This window comes from Pseudophryne corroboree, chromosome 3 (genome assembly GCF_028390025.1).
Source record: "Pseudophryne corroboree isolate aPseCor3 chromosome 3, aPseCor3.hap2, whole genome shotgun sequence".
In the NCBI taxonomy this organism is placed as follows: Eukaryota; Metazoa; Chordata; class Amphibia; order Anura; family Myobatrachidae; genus Pseudophryne; species Pseudophryne corroboree.
In genome coordinates this window covers 696,780,809-696,799,735 of record NC_086446.1, presented here as the reverse complement: position 1 = coordinate 696,799,735, position 18,927 = coordinate 696,780,809, and the positions used below count along the sequence as shown (strand labels likewise).

General features: G+C 46.1%; 1 long non-coding RNA gene and 1 pseudogene across 1 annotated transcript in view; both read left to right on the top strand.

Annotated features, from left to right (window-relative positions):
* The window catches only part of LOC135058182 (uncharacterized), a 223,450-nt gene that overhangs the window by 92,459 nt on the left and 112,064 nt on the right, over positions 1 to 18,927 (top strand). The gene's annotated exons all lie outside the window — the stretch shown is intronic.
* On the top strand, positions 13,916 to 14,034 carry LOC134897754 (5S ribosomal RNA; annotated as a pseudogene).

The following is an 18,927-nucleotide window of genomic DNA, read 5'->3' as shown; positions in this document are numbered from 1 at the left end:
GGGGACGGACCCCACCAGGTATTTTACTTTATCCAAGGCGCTCAGGGGTTGGGCGAGGTTAAGTCCATCCCAGCCGGATACGCGCAGACCTATTGACACACAGATGTTGCGCGAGCTCATGGCGATTCTGCCAGCGGTGACTGATTCTGCGTTTGAGGCGTCCCTTTTCCGTGCAGCCTTTTCATTTGCGTTTTTTGGGGCCTTTCGGGTTGGCGAGCTCGTGGCCGCTAATAAACGGTCCACTGATACAGGCATGCTTTTCAGGGACCTGGTGCTCAAGGAAGGTGTCGTCATGTTTAGGTTGCCTCGTTCCAAGACCGACCAGCTGGGTCGAGGACGCTGGGTGACTTTGAAGGCTCAGGAGGATGACGAATTGTGCCATGTGCTGCTTGCAAAAATGTATTTACCTTTACGGCCTAAATGTGGTGCTCAAGTACTACTGCACGGGGATGCATTGCCTCTCACTCGGTTTCAGTTTGCCGCTGTGTTGAAGCGCTGTTTGGTCGCCCTGGGGCTTAATAGCGCGGAATATGGGACGCATTCCTTTCGCATCGGTGCGGCAACTTGAGCTGCGGCACGCGGACTTCCACCGTCAGCCATTCAGAAAATGGGACATTGGAAGTCAGCGGCGTTTAAGTCTTATATTAGATTGGATAAGGTTTAATGTTGCGCTACTTGCGGTAACCCAAAAACGTTGTTTACCTGCCAATTTTGGAATGATTAGCGTTCCAGAATTGGAGGTGTGAAGGAATTTTTTAAATTTTTCCTCCGAGGGGGCCTAATTACAATTGGCTGACACTCCAGGTCCACGGGAGGTTTTTTAAGTTTTCTCCTTCACTTGGGTTTTATGTTACTAACTGTTCGGTTTGGTCTAACGGTTCTAATTACCCGTTTTATGGGCACGGCCTGACAGCTAGGTTACTTTTTCTTTTACAGCGTCCACTGATTCCACCGAACAGATTTGGGTAGTTGGCCATTCTTATGTGTTTTGGGCCGAGCGTCATCCCCGTGCTGATAGGTCGTCTGAGTTGTTAGGTGGTCGCAGAGTGCGATGGTTAGGTGTGAGAGGTCTCAGATGGTCTGGACTTTTGGAGCTGTTGTTTCAGCACGAGCAGCGTTGGGGGCGTCCCCAATGGTTGCTGCTGCACCTGGGTGGTAACGATGTAGGTCACCTAAAAGGTATAGATCTTATCCTTCGGATTCAGGCGGATTTGGGGGAGCTTAGCTTGCTTTGGCCTGGTGTACGCTTGGTTTAGTCTGACATTATTCCTAGGTTTGTCTGGAGGGGATCACGGAACGTCACAGCGCTGGACAGGGTTAGGAAGAAGATTAACTTTGCTGTGTCGAAGTTTGTGTTGGCTGCTGGTGGTTTGGCTGTTAGACATCCGCTATTGGTGCTCCAGAGCCCCTTTTATTTTAGGAAGGATGGTGTGCATCTCTCCCATCTTGGGATTGGAGTTTTTCTGCGGGCGTTGTTTTCTTGTCTGGATTAGTTTGTTATCTTTGTAGGTAGGGATAGGATTTGTTTTGATAGGTATTTTGTTCTTTTAGTTGGATTTCATTTCGTATTGGATTGGCGGGCTGCGTTTCTCTGAAACTGGCAGTGGCGGGAAGGCGCTACTGGCCAGCGGTCACTTGTAGCATAAGTGGTGTTGTGGGGCACTTACCCCTTTTGAAGGACGGCGAGTGTGTCCTGCCCTTGTGGGGGGGGGGGGCGAGGGGCGCTTCCTTGGGGAGCGTCCTAACTCTGCTATAGGAAGGGGTGGTGAGACCTTCTCAACACAGGTTATGCTGATATATATAGATGGGGCGTTTCAGTCGCACCCATGACAGTTGGGGCGTTTAGTCACCGCCATTTTGTAAGATCGTGACTAGAGCTGGTTAGTGGTAGCGTCTTCCTGGCCACCCACTACGAGTGAGGTCATTCCAATTAATAAATTCAATGACCATTTAATCCAACGCAGTTGTGTCCGTGTCGTTATTTTTAGTTGATAAGCTAGCTTAAAGTGCGTAGTTAATGTCAAGCACAATAAATGAATAGACGCCTTATTCATTTCAAAACATCTATTTACTTGATATTTACAATAATATATACAGTGTACTCGAGGGTAAAATATTGTTTTTTGCTTGTTATCATACTGTAGGTCTGCAGAGCCACGTATTATTATTGCGTGTTTTATTATAGTGATGATACTATTACTAACAGATCTGTGCGATTCACACTTTTTTTTACTATACAGTATATTCATATTTTCTATTAATATAATCAACTTTACATTACATCATTGATTGTTGATTGTATTTTGTTTAACATATATATATATATATATATATATATATATATATATATGAAGAAAATGAAGAATAGCGCCTAGGACGATCCTGATATAAACAACGGCGTATATTGAATATATAACTCTAATAATAAAACACCCCCCAGCTGTTAGTGGGTGGCAGCTCCTGCCCAGAAGTGGGTAAAAGATATAAAAAAATGAAGTGCAAAAGAGCGCCTACTGGTGTTTAAATTTAAACTAAAAAATGTGATAATTCACCCTGTGAGACGTGAGAGAGTGTAGAGTTTCAGAGTATGACTTATCTCTTTACACGTCTTCAATTCTGATGACATGCAGATGGAAGTAGTGAGCTGTGGCTGGAGTCTGAAGCAGGCTGGAATCTGAGGCAGGCTGAAGGAATGAAGACTGAAGACTTGAACGATGAAAGGTACAACAGGGGATCCACTTGGAGACAGGAACACGGGAACCAGGAGAACTAGTACACCGAGTACACCGAGTGTGACTCCGAGTTGCAGAAGATCCTCTCAAAGAGGCAGAGGCCATGGATCTTCGATTAGCATCTCGAGAAGATCCGAATACCAGGCCCTTTGTGGCCAACCCGGAGCAATGAGAATTGCTTGAACTATTTCCATTTTTATTCTTTTGAGAATTCTTGGGATTAGAGGAATGGGAGGAAACAAGTACACCAGCTGGTAGACCCACGGAGTTGTCAGGGCGTCGACCGCTACAGCTTGTGGGTCCCTCGACCTAGAACAATACCGCTTGAGCTTCTTGTTGAGTTGAGAGGCCACCAGGTCAATTTGTGGATACCCCCACCGACGTGTCAACCACTGGAACACTTCTGGGTGGAGGCCCCATTCCCCCGGGTGCAGGGTGTGTCTGATGAGGAAATCTGCTTCCCAATTGTCTACTCCCAGAATGAAGATCGCCGACAATGCTATGGTGTGTTTTTCCGCCCAGAGGAGAATTATTGACACCTGACATTGCAGCTCTGCTTTTCGTTCCACCGTGTTGGTTTATGTACGTTACCCCCGTCACATTGTCCGACTGGACTTGAATGGCCTGATTCTGAAGAAGAGATGGGACCTGCAGAAGGTCGTTGTAGATAGCCCTGAGTTCCAGAATGTTTATTGGAAGGACGACTTCCTGACATGACCATCTTCCCTGAATCTGTACCCCCTGGATGACTGCACCCCAACCTCTGAGGCTTGCGTCTGTGGTTAAAAGGATCCAATTCTGAATCCCGAACCTTCGACCCTCCACTAGGTGAGAAGTCTGTAGCCACCACAGGAGGGAGATCCTGGCTTTCGGTGACAGACGAATCCTCTGGTGCATGTGAAGATGCGATCCGGACCATTTGTCCAACAGATACAGCTGGAAGGTCCTCGCATGAAACCTACTTAATTGCTTTGTATGAAGCCACCATTTTCCCCAGAAGGTGGATGCATGGATGTACTGAGATCCGGGTCGGCTTCAAGATGGCCTGAACCATCGACTGGATTACCATTGCCTTTTCCAAGGGAAGGAACACTTTCTGAGACTCTGTGTCCAGTATCATTCCCAGGAAAGTAAGCTTCTGCGTTGGTTCTTGGTGAGATTTTGGTAGGTTCAGAATCCACCCATGATCCAGCAATAATCTGCTTGTGAGACCAATGTTCTCCAACAACTGCTCCCTGGACACAGCCTTTATCAGAAGATCATTGTCACAACTGAGGGCTGGTGCTGACCAGGGGGAAGCCTCAGTTGTAGGGGCTGAGGTATATATGTGTACCTGGGAGGCAGTACAGGGTTCTTGGACATGCAGGGAACCTTTAGAACAAATGCCCGAAGGCGTGACCACGACAACAAGGGAAAGTTCAAAGGTTTTATTAAACACAGTTCAGAGGAATACTGGTGACTTGGTACTGGTAATAGGAAACACAGTTCAGAGAAATACTTGGGGTCGATGACGGAACACCGATGGTGACTTGGAATCGATGACGGAACACCGATGGTTACTTTGGGATTGTTGGTAAGCTTTGAGTGAAGCTGGGGTTCGCAGATAGAAATGCACTATTGTACTTAGAAGCACAGGTGAAGCATGAAGTGATGCTGGGGATCGCTGGAGAATGGCTGCTGGAAAGCCGGAGTTCAGACACAGGTGAATCAGGGTAGACTGTAGAGGGTTAATCACTGGAGTGTCGGGTTACACTGCAGAGTGTAATCACCAGGGAGTCAGGCTGTACTGCAGAGAAAGTCCATGGGAGAACTGCACACTGGAATCACTGAAGACATTTGAAGCACTGACGTCTTTCCACCCCAGGAACAGGATATTTATACCTGCTGGGAAGCAGGGATTGGCTGGCTGATTAACCAGAGACCAGAGTGCAGCTGATAGGCTGAAAGGTAACATGTGATTAGGAAAACATGGCTGCGCCCATGGTAGCTTTTGGGGGGAAAGATTGTTTGTAACTTGAATGTGAGCTTTAACCATGAAGCTGCCAGAATCACAGTAAAGAGATTTGAGACAATGAGATGCAGCGTGCTGCACACAGACAGTGCAGATGGAATCCAGGCTTGGAACACTGGGACAGTCTCAGGAGGCATTTGGAAGGTAAATACTGATAAGGAATTACCTAGATCGTGACAGCACCTCCTCCTTTAGGAGTGGCCCCAGGACACTTCTTATAAGTTCTTTACCTGAACAAATGGAAGGATCTAGATTGAATCCTGATGAACTTGAACTGGCTGGGACCAGAGGAGACTGTACCAGATCTATGGACGAGACCAAATTAAGTCCAGACAACCTTGAACCGGTTGAGACCGGCGGAGACTTTAGACCGACGGATAGGACCGGATTAGATCCGAAGGTATTGGAATCGGCTGGAACCGAAGGAGGCTGATCCGGACAGACGGATGGGACCGGATTGGGTCCAGAAAAGCTTGAACCGGCTGGGACCGGAGGAGTCTTCGGATTGACGGTTGAATCAGCTGGAACTGAAGAAGTCTTTGGACCTACGGATGGAACCGGATTGGGTCCAGAGATATCGGAATCGGCTGGAACCGAAGGAATCTTCAGACAGACGGATGGAACCGGATTGAGTCTAAAGACAGTTGAATCAGCTGGAACTGAAGGAGTCAGAATCCGGTTAGAACCGGAATGAGTGGTATCCGAGTGTTCAGTTAGACCATCCTGGACCTGGTCCATGCTGGATGCCAACAGGGTGGTGCTCTCTGAAGACGGCAAACAGGAGTTCATAACTGCATCTGTAGCACAAAAATTTCCATCTGGGAACTTGGCTCTGGATACTTCCCTTGGGACTGAAACTTTGGTGACCCCTCCTGGGGTTGATGAATCAGACACCTCTCTCAGGGTTGTTTTCTCCAGCACCCCTCCTGGGGTTGACAGATCAGAAACTCCTTTTTGAGAAGACTCATATGCCTCTACTAGAGCTTGAACATTGGATACCCATCCTTGGGCTGTAGACACAGACGCCCCTCCTTGGGCTGTAGACACAGACGCCCCTCCTTGGGCTGTAGACACAGACGCCCCTCCTTGGGCTGAGTAAAGAGCATCATCATTCCAGGAAAGTTCGGACGCTAGGATCTGGTACTGTACCAGATATTTACCGACTGTTCGTGTCCCCTGACGTAGCCGGAGGATATCAGAGGAGGCAGAGGTCACACGACCTGGTTCATCAAAGATGTGCCTGAAGGTTGCCACGAAATCTGCATATGAAGAGAGCAGGGCATCAGACTTCTCTCATAGAGGTGATACCCAATCGAGGGCGGAGCCACTGAGGAGGGAGATGATGTAAGCAACCTTGGTGCGGTCAGTTGGGAAACTGCCAGGCTGTAACTCAAAATATATCTCACACTGATTTAGGAAACCCCGACAGGCTTTTGGGGAACCATCAAACTTGGCAGGTGTCGGTAAATGGAGACAAGGAGCAGAAACGGGAATGGTGGGTGGGGATACCACCAAAGGTACTGCAGTCGGCACACTGGACGCCCCTGAACCACGGAGGGTTACTTGTATTCCATCCAGCCGAGAGGAGAGGTCCTGGAGACAGCGGATCACATGGCCCTGTGCAGTCTCCTGACGTTCAAGGCAGGCTGCAAGTTCTTGCATCGGCCTGGTCGCTTGGACCTGGTCTCCGGCCGGATCCATTAGGTCAGTGCTTGCTGTCACAACTGAGGGCTGGTGCTGACCAGGGGGAAGCCTCAGTTGTAGGGGCTGAGGTATATATGTGTACCTGGGAGGCAGTACAGGGTTCTTGGACATGCAGGGAACCTTTAGAACAAATGCCCGAAGGCGTGACCACGACAACAAGGGAAAGTTCAAAGGTTTTATTAAACACAGTTCAGAGGAATACTGATGACTTGGTACTGGTAATAGGAAACACAGTTCAGAGAAATACTTGGGATCAATGACGGAACACCGATGGTGACTTGGAATCGATGACGGAACACCGATGGTTACTTTGGGATTGTTGGTAAGCTTTGAGTGAAGCTGGGGTTCGCAGATAGAAATGCACTATTGTACTTAGAAGCACAGGTGAAGCATGAAGTGATGCTGGGGATCGCTGGAGAATGGCTGCTGGAAAGCCGGAGTTCAGACACAGGTGAATCAGGGTAGACTGTAGAGGGTTAATCACTGAAGTGTCGGGTTACACTGCAGAGTGTAATCACCAGGGAGTCAGGCTGTACTGCAGGGAAAGTCCATGGGAGAACTGCACACTGGAATCACTGAAGACAATTGAAGCACTGACGTCTTTCCACCCCAGGAACAGGATATTTATACCTGCTGGGAAGCAGGGATTGGCTGGCTGATTAACCAGAGACCAGAGTGCAGCTGATAGGCTGAAAGGTAACATGTGATTAGGAAAACATGGCTGCGCCCATGGTAGCTTTTGGAGGGAAAGATTGTTTGTAACTTGAATGTGAGCTTTAACCATGAAGCTGCCAGAATCACAGTAAAGAGATTTGAGACAATGAGATGCAGCGTGCTGCACACAGACAGTGCAGATGGAATCCAGGCTTGGAACACTGGGACAGTCTTAGGAGGCATTTGGAAGGTAAATACTGATAAGGAATTACCTAGATCGTGACAATCATCCAGGTGCAGAATTATGTTCACTCCTTGTTTGCAGAGAGACCAAATGGCAGGGCTGGAACTGGTAGTGACAGTCCTGCAGTGCAAACCGTAGATAAGCCTGAGGAGGCGGCCAGATCGGAATGTGAAGGTACGCATCCTTGATATCCAGAGACACTAGGAATTCCCCCTCTTCCAGACCTGAGATCACCGCTCTCAGAGACTCCATCTTGAATTTGAACACTCGTAATTATGGGTTCAATGACTTGAGGTTCAGAATCGGTCTTACCGAACCATCCGGTTTTGGTACTACAAACAAGTTGGCATAGTAACCCTTGTTTTGTAGATGAGGTGGAACTGGAACAATGACCTGGGTCTGTAACAGTTTCTGAATGGCATCCTGTAAAGTTATGCTTGCCTCCTGTGAAACTGGTAAGCCTGATTTGAAGAATCTGTGAGGTGGGAGATCCTGGATATCCAGTCTGTAGCCCTGGGATATAAGGTCTATGACCCAGGGATCCTGGCAAGATCTTGTCCAGATGTGACTGAAGAATTTTAGCTGGGCTCCCACCTGCCTGTCTCCCAGGCATTGCGGCCCACCGTCATGCGGAAAGTTTTGAGGAGGCAGAGCCTGAGCTCTATTCCTGTGAACCAGCAGTCGCTGGTTTGCGTGGTTTACCTCTAGCACCCCTGGCGGCGGTAGATGAACCTCTGGCCTTGCCCCTAAACTTGGAAGTCCGAAAGGACTGTAAATTGGGTCCTGAGTAGGCCTTCCTAGCTGGCGGAGCTGAAGAAGATAGGTAAGTGGACTTACCCATAGTAGCTCGTGAGATCCACTTGTCAATTTTAAGGCCTCACCTGTGAAAGGCAGGCCTTCCACACCTTTCTTGGAATCCGCATCAGCAGTCCACTGACGTAGCCATAATCCCATGCGTGCCGACACTGCCATAGCTGTAGTGCATGAATTAAGCAAACCTATCTCTTTAATGGCTTCCACCATAAAGTTTGCAGAGTCTTGTATATGTTGCAGGAGTAAAACAATTTCCTCTTGAGGTAAGGTGTCTAACCCCTCAATTAAATTACCAGACCATTTTGCAATGGCTCGAGTAATACACCTACATGCTATAGTGGGTCTCTGGGCCAACCCCTGCAGCTGTATACAAAGATTTGAGTGTAGTCTCAATCTTACGATCAGCTGTATACTTTAGGAAGGCCACACCAGGAACAGGTAATACTATTTTAATGTGAGAGCCTGGAGACTGATGTATCCACTATCGTTGGATTTCCCCATTTTTTCCTATCCTCAGGAGGAAAAAGAAAAGATGATAATAACCGCCTAGGAATTTGAAATTTCTTATCTGGAGTAACCCACGGTTCTTCAAACAGGGTATTTAGTTCCTTTGACACAGGAAAAGTGGCTGAGGATTTTTTTTATATTAAAGAAAGATTCCTAACACTCCTCTGTCACCTAATCAGGGATATTTAGGACAATAGAATCAATGAGAGCCTCTACACCCTGCGACAGAGTACCCTCCCCTACCCCTAAGTCCACCTCACCTACCTCCATTTCTGACCCTTCTTTATCAGAAAAAATAAGAATTTACTTACCGATAATTCTATTTCTCGTAGTCCGTAGTGGATGCTGGGGACTCCGTAAGGACCATGGGGGACAGCGGCTCCGCAGGAGACAGGGCACAAAAGTAAAAGCTTTAGGATCAGGTGGTGTGCACTGGCTCCTCCCCCCATGACCCTCCTCCAAGCCTCAGTTAGGATACTGTGCCCGGACGAGCGTACACAATAAGGAAGGATTTTGAATCCCGGGTAAGACTCATACCAGCCACACCAATCACACTGTACAACCTGTGATCTGAACCCAGTTAACAGCATGATAACAGCGGAGCCTCTGAAAAGATGGCTCACAACAATAATAACCCGATTTTTGTAACAATAACTATGTACAAGTATTGCAGACAATCCGCACTTGGGATGGGCGCCCAGCATCCACTACGGACTACGAGAAATAGAATTATCGGTAAGTAAATTCTTATTTTCTCTGACGTCCTAAGTGGATGCTGGGGACTCCGTAAGGACCATGGGGATTATACCAAAGCTCCCAAACGGGCGGGAGAGTGCGGATGACTCTGCAGCACCGAATGAGAGAACTCCAGGTCCTCCTCAGCCAGGGTATCAAATTTGTAGAATTTTGCAAACGTGTTTGCCCCTGACCAAGTAGCAGCTCGGCAAAGTTGTAAAGCCGAGACCCCTCGGGCAGCCGCCCAAGATGAGCCCACCTTCCTTGTGGAATGGGCATTTACATATTTTGGCTGTGGCAGGCCTGCCACAGAATGTGCAAGCTGAATTGTACTACACATCCAACTAGCAATCGTCTGCTTAGAAGCAAGAGCACCCAGTTTGTTGGGTGCATACAGGATAATAGCAAGTCAGTTTTCCTGACTCCAGCCGTCCTGGAAACCTATATTTTCAGGGCCCTGACAACATCTAGCAACTTGGAGTCCTCCAAGTCCCTAGTAGCCGCAGGTACCACAATAAGCTGGTTCAGTTGAAACGCTGACACCACCTTAGGGAGAAACTGGGGACGAGTCCGCAGCTCTGCCCTGTCCGAACGGACAATCAGATATGGGCTTTTGTGAGACAAAGCCGCCAATTCTGACACTCACCTGGCCGAGGCCAGGGCCAACAGCATGGTCACTTTCCATGTGAGATATTTCAAATCCACAGATTTGAGCGGTTTAAACCAATGTGATTTGAGGAATCCCAGAACTACGTTGAGATCCCACAGTGCCACTGGAGGCACAAAAGGGGGTTGTATATGCAGTACTCCCTTGACAAACTTCTGGACTTCAGGAACTGAAGCCAATTCTTTCTGGAAAAAAATCGACAGGGCCGAAATTTGAACCTTAATGGACCCCAATTTGAGGCCCATAGACACTCTTGTTTGTAGGAAATGCAGGAATCGACCGAGTTGAAATTCCTCCGTGGGGGCCTTCTTGGCCTCACACCATGCAACATATTTTCGCCAAATGCGGTGATAATGTTGTGCGGTCACCTCCTTCCTGGCTCTGACCAGGGTAAGGATGACCTCTTCCGGAATGCCTTTTTCCCTTAGGATCCGGCGTTCAACCGCCATGCCGTCAAACGCAGCCGCGGTAAGTCTTGGAACAGACATGATCCTTGCTGAAGCAAGTCCCTTCTTAGTATCTCTTGAAGTTCCGGGTACCACGTCCTTCTTGGCCAATCCGGAGCCACGAGTATAGTTCTTACTCCTCTCCGTCTTATAATTCTCAGTATCTTGGGTATGAGAGGCAGAGGAGGGAACACATACACCGACTGGTACACCCACGGTGTTACCAGAGCGTCCCAGCTATTGCCTGAGGTTCTCTTGACCTGGCGCAATACCTGTCCAGTTTTTTGTTCAGACGGGACGCCATCATGTCCACCTTTGGTCTTTTCCAACGGTTCACAATCATGTGGAAGACTTCCAGATGAAGTCCCCACTCTCCCGGGTGGAGGTCGTGCCTGCTGAGGAAGTCTGCTTCCCAGTTGTCCACTCCCGGAATGAACACCGCTGACAGTGTTATCACATGATTTTTCGCCCCGCGAAGAATCCTTGCTGCCATTTCCCTCCTGCTTCTTGTGCCGCCCTGTCTGTTTACGTGGGCGACTGCCGTGATGTTGTCCGACTGGATCAGCACCGGTTGACTTTGAAGCAGAGGTCTTCCTAGGCTCAGAGCATTGTAAATTGCCCTTAGCTCCAGTATATTTATGTGGAGAGAAGTCTCCAGACTTGACCACACTCCTTGGAAATTTCTTCCCTGTGTGACTGCTCCCCAGCCTCTCAGGCTGGCATCCGTGGTCACCAGGACCCAGTCCTGAATGCCGAATCTGCTGCCCTCTAGTAGATGAGCACTCTGCAGCCACCACAGAAGAGACACCCTTGTCCTTGGAGACAGGATTATCCGCTGATGCATCTGAAGATGCGATCCGGACCATTCGTCCAGCAGATCCCACTGAAAAATTCTTGCATGAAATCTGCCGAATGGAATCGCTTCGTAAGAAGCCACCATTTTTCCCAGGACTCTTGTGCATTGATGCACTGACACTTGGCCTGGTTTTAGGAAGTTTCTGACTAGCTCGGATAACTCCCTGGCTTTCTCCTCCGGGAGAAACACCTTTTTCTGGACTGTGTCCAGAATCATCCCTAGGAACAGCAGACGTGTCGTCGGAATCAGCTGCGATTTTGGAATATTTAGAATCCACCCGTGCTGTCGTAGAACTACTTGAGATAGTGCTACTCCGACCTCCAACTGTTCTCTGGACCTTGCCCTTATCAGGAGATCGTCCAAGTAAGGGATAATTAAGACGCCTTTTCTTTGAAGAAGAATCATCATTTCGGCCATTACCTTGGTAAAGACCCGGGGTGCCGTGGACAATCCAAACGGCAGCGTCTGAAACTGATAGTGACAGTTCTGTACCACGAACCTGAGGTACCCTTGGTGAGAAGGGCAAATTGGGACATGGAGGTAAGCATCCTTGATGTCCAGGGACACCATATAGTCCCCTTCTTCCTGGTTCGCTATCACTGCTCTGAGTGACTCCATCTTGATTTGAACCTTTGTATGTAAGTGTTCAAAGATTTCAGATTTAGAATAGGTCTCACCGAGCCGTCTGGCTTCAGTACCACAAATAGTGTGGAATAATACCCCTTTCCTTGTTGTAGGAGGGGTACTTTGATTATCACCTGCTGGGAATACAGCTTGTGAATTGTTTCCAATACTGCCTCCCTGTCGGAGGGAGACGTTGGTAAAGCAGACTTCAGGAACCTGCGAGGGGGAGACGTCTCGAATTTCCAATCTGTACCCCTGGGATACTACTTGTAGGATCCAGGGGTCCACTTGCGAGTGAGCCCACTGCGTGCTGAAACTCTTGAGACGACCCCCCACCGCACCTGAGTCCGCTTGTACGGCCCCAGCGTCATGCTGAGGACTTGGCAGAAGCGGTGGAGGGCTTCTGTTCCTGGGAAGGGGCTGCCTGCTGCAGTCTTCTTCCCTTTCCTCTACCCCTGGGCAGATATGACTGGCCTTTGCCCGCTTGCCCTTATGGGGACGAAAGGACTGAGGCTGAAAAGACGGTGTCTTTTTCTGCTGAGATGTGACTTGGGGTAAAAAAGGTGGATTTTCCAGCTGTTGCCGTGGCCACCAGGTCCGATGGACCGACCCCAAATAACTCCTCCCCTTTATACGGCAATACTTCCATGTGCCGTTTGGAATCTGCATCACCTGACCACTGTCGTGTCCATAAACATCTTCTGGCAGACATGGACATCGCACTTACTCTTGATGCCAGAGTGCAAATATCCCTCTGTGCATCTCGCATATATAGAAATGCATCCTTTAAATGCTCTATAGTCAATAAAATACTGTCCCTGTCAAGGGTATCAATATTTTCAGTCAGGGAATCCGACCAATCCACCCCAGCGCTGCACATCCAGGCTGAGGCGATCGCTGGTCGCAGTATAACACCAGTATGTGTGTATATACTTTTTAGGATATTTTTCAGCCTCCTATCAGCTGGCTCCTTGAGGGCGGCCGTATCTGGAGACGGTAACGCCACTTGTTTTGATAAGCGTGTGAGCGCCTTATCCACCCTAGGGGGTGTTTCCCTTTAATTTATCTGATTCAGGAAAAACTACAGGTAGTTTTTTCACACCCCACATAATACCCTTTTTTGTGGTACTTGTAGTATCAGAAATATGTAACACCTCCTTTATTGCCCTTAACATGTAACGTGTGGCCCTAATGGAAAATACGTTTGTTTCTTCACCGTCAACACTGGAGTCAGTGTCCGTGTCTGTGTCGACCGACTGAGGTAATGAGCGTTTTAAAGCCCCTGACGGTGTTTGAGACGCCTGGACAGGTACTAATTGGTTTGCCGGCCGTCTCATGTCGTCAACCGACCTTGCAGCGTGTTGACATTATCACGTAATTCCCTAAATAAGCCATCCATTCCGGTGTCGACTCCCTAGAGAGTGACATCACCATTACAGGCAATTGCTCCGTCTCCTCACCAACATCGTCCTCATACATGTCGACACACACGTACCGACACACAGCACACACACAGGGAATGCTCTGATAGAGGACAGGACCCCACTAGCCCTTTGGGGAGACAGAGGGAGAGTTTGCCAGCACACACCAAAACGCTATAATTATACAGGGACAACCTTATATAAGTGTTTTCCCTTATAGCATCTTAATATATAATAATATCGCCACATAAAATGCCCCCCCTCTCTGTTTTAACCCTATATATGAGATATATGTATGACAGTGGACAGCAGAAGACGGGCCCTGAACCTATACGTTTCCTAGATTCTATTTTTTCCAGTACTCTCTCATCTTGATGCCAGTCATACAACCACTCGGCAATGCAAAAGCAACAGAGAGACTGTGCACAATAATGAATAATAGAAGTACTTCTTATGGTATATGCCAATAACCACACACCATTGCATTCACAATCTATGTGATATTACTGCCATATCTTACTGGTTACGCCCAACCTCGCCTGATCTTGGAAGCTAAGCAGTGAACAGCCTGATTAGTACCTATATGGGAGACTGCTAGGGAATATCAGGTGCAGTAATAAATACCTCTGTGTTTATGTGAAAAGCAGAGGTATTGGAGCAACCTTTGACCTTTACCGATTTCACACCTATTTTTCTCTCTTCTTATTCAATTAGCTTCTTTGATCATTTATTTATTTGTAAAAAGTACTTGCCTTCTCACCTATTGCACTTTATTATCATAAATTCTAAGGTAGCAGATTAACCTTTACCAGGATACTTTACTTCTATAGGCAATTGTTGAAGGACTATAATCGTAGTCTAATTTTACTATATTTAATGCCTATGTACCCTATGTTAAGGATTTCTTATTATCCTGTTATACTGAAATCCAATTTCTAATATTTTTCACCTCAGGTGTCACTGTCATCTTTAATAGTTACACTAATTGGAGATTGATTACTCTTAATCACCTTATGAGTGAGAATTATCTCTTTTAATAAAGAACACAAGTGGAGAAAGGCTATAACAATTTTACGGCCTTTTCCTAAAGTGTCATAAAAAATGTATATATGTGTGTTGATCTTGTGTACCATAATTTAATCAGATTATAATTAAAAGTTAAGTTTTAGTTTTCAAGCGTGCCCCAACAAAGAGTCTCTCTTTTCCTTCGCAGCCCTTCTTTATCAGAGTCAGAATGCAGGGTATGGGTCAAAGTACATTTTTGTAGACAAATAGTAGAGGACTGAGACGCTGGTCTGAGTACCGATTCGTTTTGCATAAACTCAGCCAAAGACTGTCTTAAGTATTGCGTCTCTCATTACGAGATCGTTTTGTAGAGATGGTGGATATCATCCCCCTAATGGAGTCCAGCCATGCTGGCTCCACCCCTCTAGCCTGAGAAGGGATACTACACTGAGTACACACTAGTGAACACTCTGAAGAAGAGGAACACTGTGCCTTACATGAAACACACTCTTTGCTTGACATACTGCAGCAGTGACAGCACACACACAGGAAAAGGTTAAATGAACAATTAACCCACAAAGAGCCCTTCCCGAGAGACACAGAGAGAGGACAGAACCAGCACACCGCGCCCTTATAGCTAAAGCCAAGGTTAGCCGGGTTGCAGACTAAGTCCCTAGATTAGGGATTAGGTCAGAGACGGCCATAGGCATAGGCAAACCAGGCAAATGCCTAGGGGCATCAGCAGCTTCTGCTGATTAAAATGATATGCGGCATGCCTATATTCTGTGTGTAGCAGTTCATATGGAGATACAGCCACAGTCTCACACGGTATATAGGCATGCTGCATATCATTTTAATCAGCAGGAGCTGCTTGTGCATCCTAGCCATATAACAATGCAAATAAGATGCATTTTTATTAAAAAAAAAGGTGCCCAACGTTAGCATTGAGACAAGATTTATGAGAACACATCTGTATCCAAGCAGAGGCAGAGGTCACAGTGTTAGTGGCAGTGTGAGTGCTGTGTGCATGTGAGTGGGTTGGTTGTGCAGTAGTGTTCGGACTATGTGTAAGGAGCATTATGTGTGTCATGTAAAAATGCATTAATAATGTGCAACATATGTGTAAGGGGCACTATGTGTGTCATTATGTGTATAAGGGCATTAATAATGTGCGGCATATGTGTAACAGGGTACTACTGTATGTGTGTCATTATGTGTATAGGAATACTAATAATGTGCAGCAAATGTGTAGGGAGCACTATGTGTGTCATTATGTGTATAAGGGCATTAATAATGTGCGACATATGTGTAAGGGACATTATGTGTAAAATGGCATTAATAAAGATTGTCATAATGTGTATGGCGCATTATGTTTATAAGGACATTAATAATGTGTCTCATATGTGTAAGGGGCATTACTGTGTGGAATTATGTGTATAAATGCATTACTAATTTGTGGCATTATGTGTATAAGGTGCTCTACTATGTGGCGTTGCGTATAGAAAGGGCACAACTGTGTCGTCTAATGTGAATAAAGAGCAATAGGGTGTGGTGTAATGTGATTAAGGAGCAATTCAGTGTGATGTAATGTGAATAAGGGGCTCTACTGTGAGGAGTAATGTTTAAGGTAAACTGATAATACTATGGGATGTAATATGAATTATGGACACTATCGCATGATCAAATGTGAATAAAGTTGCAGTACTGTATGGCGTAATTGGAATTAGGGTTACAATTTTGTGGCCATACCCCTTGCCAGCAAAAACACACCCCTTTTTGGTCTGTGCGCCAAATGTGCGATCTGTTCCTATTTAAAATATAGGGGGTACAAACACCAAAATAAGGACTGCTATGGGTGAGGGGTGATGGTGCTGGGAAAGAGGTGCAAGGTCGGAGGCGGAACCAGCCGTTGTGCTAGGGGGCACCAGCCAAAATCTTGCCTAGGGCATCATATTGGCTAGAGCCGGCTCTGGATTAGGTACACTAGTATGTAGCTCCCCTATGCTATGACCCCCTGGTACCGCTGAGGTAATCTGGAGGCTCTCCGGAGAAGTTGCGCATCCCTTTAGTAATGCCTGGCGACCGGCTAACCGGGACGCCGGCTTAGTACTCACCACTCTTCTTTCTTCTGGCTCTGTTAGAGGTGGCGGCGTGCTGCAGGAATGTACGCTCGCCGTGGTGGGGCTTGCGAATAGTTCCCTCAGGAGCTAGCATCATGTCAGCGGGGAACGGGACCATTAACCCTTAGTGGGGTTGGGCCATTCACCCCCTAAATCCCATGAAGCAGGCAGGCTGGTACCATCCAGTCCTGCCTGAAAATAACAAACTTTGAAAATAGATGCAAAAAACTCTTCAGGAGCTTCCAAAGATGTGACCGGCTCCTTCTTACAAAACAAGCATGTAGAAAACATGTAGAAAATCAATACTTTAAAATAGCACAAGCACTATACAGAACGTATGTTATTCCTACCAGATTTGGGCTATGCATATCACATTGAGGTCCAGTTAGTTTCCGGATATCTTTTTAAAAAAAGGAAAAACAGGAGAGAAGAAGAATACGCTATTCGTAAAGGTGAGGGAGATAGAATGCAGAAATCACAGTGGAAAAAGAGAGGGGGAGGGATTAAGAAAAAAACAACAAAAAAGAAAAAAAATCTTATTAAAAAGAAATAAATAAATTTAAAAAAAAAGTGACCTTACTGAAAAGGTGCTGATGATATTCTTTTATATGTCTCTAATAGACAAGACCCTTATGTATAAAATGTAACAATTTTGCACAGTTTCGGACTTTGGAGTATATTTCGAAAAATCGTCCGCCGTATTTCTTATAAAAGATTGTATATGCTCGACATGTACTCGATCAATAGAGCTTAAATGGGACAAACATTCAATATCACATTTAGGGATTACACTGCCCAAAGATATATCATGGCTTTATCCAATAAATATCTCAACAGCTATTCGACGTCTTAGCACTGAACTGCACGGATGGAAACATCTCAGTTTGTCATTAATGAGCAGAGCTAATTTCATAAAAATGGTATCCTTCCCTAGATAATTTTACCCCATTCTAAATCTCCCTCTACTTCTAAACAATGGGTATGCCATGGAAATGAACAGACTTTTTAGAACCTTGTTTTGGCAAAGTAAGAAATCTAAGATAAGGATGTGTTAGCTTCAACAGCGAAAAATCAAGGTATTAACTTCCCCAAAGTGGTATGGTACAATCAGGCAGCTCTCCTTAGACATCCTAGAGACTGGGTTCAAAATACTCACGTATACATGGACACAAGTTTAGAACAGGGATTCATCAGGGGTATTCATTTAATAGCATTTCTACATTTGCATGATGCAGAACTTGATCCAATAATGCGAAATAACACAATATTAATGTCCAATAGGAAGTTGTAGCTTATCCTACACAAAAGATTCATTGTGACTCCTTATGTATCGCAGTTTCTACCATTACTGCACAACCCAGAGTCTCAGATTGGTGCGGCAGCCTATCCTTTTACCCTCTGGTATTCAGAAGGAATCCAGAATGTAGGACATTTAATGGATAGATCTAGGGGTAAACCACTCTCTTATGGACAAGCTAGCTCTATGTTCTTAAAATACACGATATGGCATTTTTACAGGCCCAGCACTATGTTAGCTCAATAGCTCGCAGGTTAACAGCGGCTGATCTGTCCAATCCAACAGACCGGATGTTGAGACAGCCAATACCATTCAGAAAAGCTATTTCTATACATTATAATCTATTGCATTCTACATTAGACTATTTGAAAACATCAAGAGGAATAATGAGATGGATAGAACATATCCCTCATTTAACAATCGAAAAACTGCTGGAGTCTTTGGCTATGTCAGTGCAAATCATTCCAGCAACCACATACACTGAAATGTTTTATAAATTGTATCACAGGTCATATCTCCGAAAAGACGGTTCTGTATAGGATTGTTGGACGGTAATAGATGCCCTAAATGTAAGAGGCCAAAGGCTGATTTATTCCATTGTCTATGGCAATGTCTGAGTAGAAATTGTTTTTGGCTAGAAGTATGGCAATTTACAGTTCACCTTCTAGTAAGCCCTTTTCCTCTAACACCAGACTGGACTATGGGGCAGATGTATTAACCTGGAGAAGGCATAAGGAAGTGATAAACCAGTGATATGTGCAAGGTGATAAAGCCACCACCAGCCAATCAGATCCTAACTGTTAATTTACATATTGGAGCTGATTGGCTGGTGGCTTTATCACTTCACATATCACTGGTTTATCACTTCCTTATGCCTTCTCCAGGTTAATACATCTGCCCCTATATTTGAAATATTGCCTGAAGGATATAGAATCCGAAAAGGCCCCAAAAAATAATTGTTGGCTATATCATCTGCCTCATGAAAAAGTGTGATGCAAATGTAGATATATGACTCCCGCCAACAGTGAGTTTTTTTAGGACAAAATTATTTTAGGTTTTTCGTATTGAACGGGTGGAGGCGACACTACAAA